The sequence below is a fragment of the Penaeus monodon genome, chromosome 15, assembly GCF_015228065.2.
Source record: "Penaeus monodon isolate SGIC_2016 chromosome 15, NSTDA_Pmon_1, whole genome shotgun sequence".
NCBI classification, from domain to species: Eukaryota; Metazoa; Arthropoda; class Malacostraca; order Decapoda; family Penaeidae; genus Penaeus; species Penaeus monodon.
Window position 1 is genome coordinate 47,051,966 of NC_051400.1, and position 257 is coordinate 47,052,222.

General features: G+C 47.5%; 1 pseudogene; it reads left to right on the plus strand.

Annotated features, from left to right (window-relative positions):
- LOC119582058 overlaps positions 1-257 on the plus strand; it is an 11,657-nt pseudogene that overhangs the window by 3,767 nt on the left and 7,633 nt on the right.

Consider the following 257-nt stretch of genomic DNA (forward strand, 5'->3'; position numbering starts at 1 on the left):
ACAATAAGACCCTCGTTTCGCAAATCACCCCACCGGGGGCAAAAATTCCCCTCTTTTCCCCAGGCCGATGTGTGCCACGCCTACCAGACCCTCCACCAACACGGCGTCCCGGGCCCCCCCAAAATTATTTTTGTTATGATGGAGACGACATGGGTAAAACCCCCGAGTGGAAGGACCTCTTTGATGGGGGAAATTTCATAGTAAATATTAATCTTTCAAAAAAAATTTTTTTTTCCCCGCTCGTGGTTCAAAAAAAC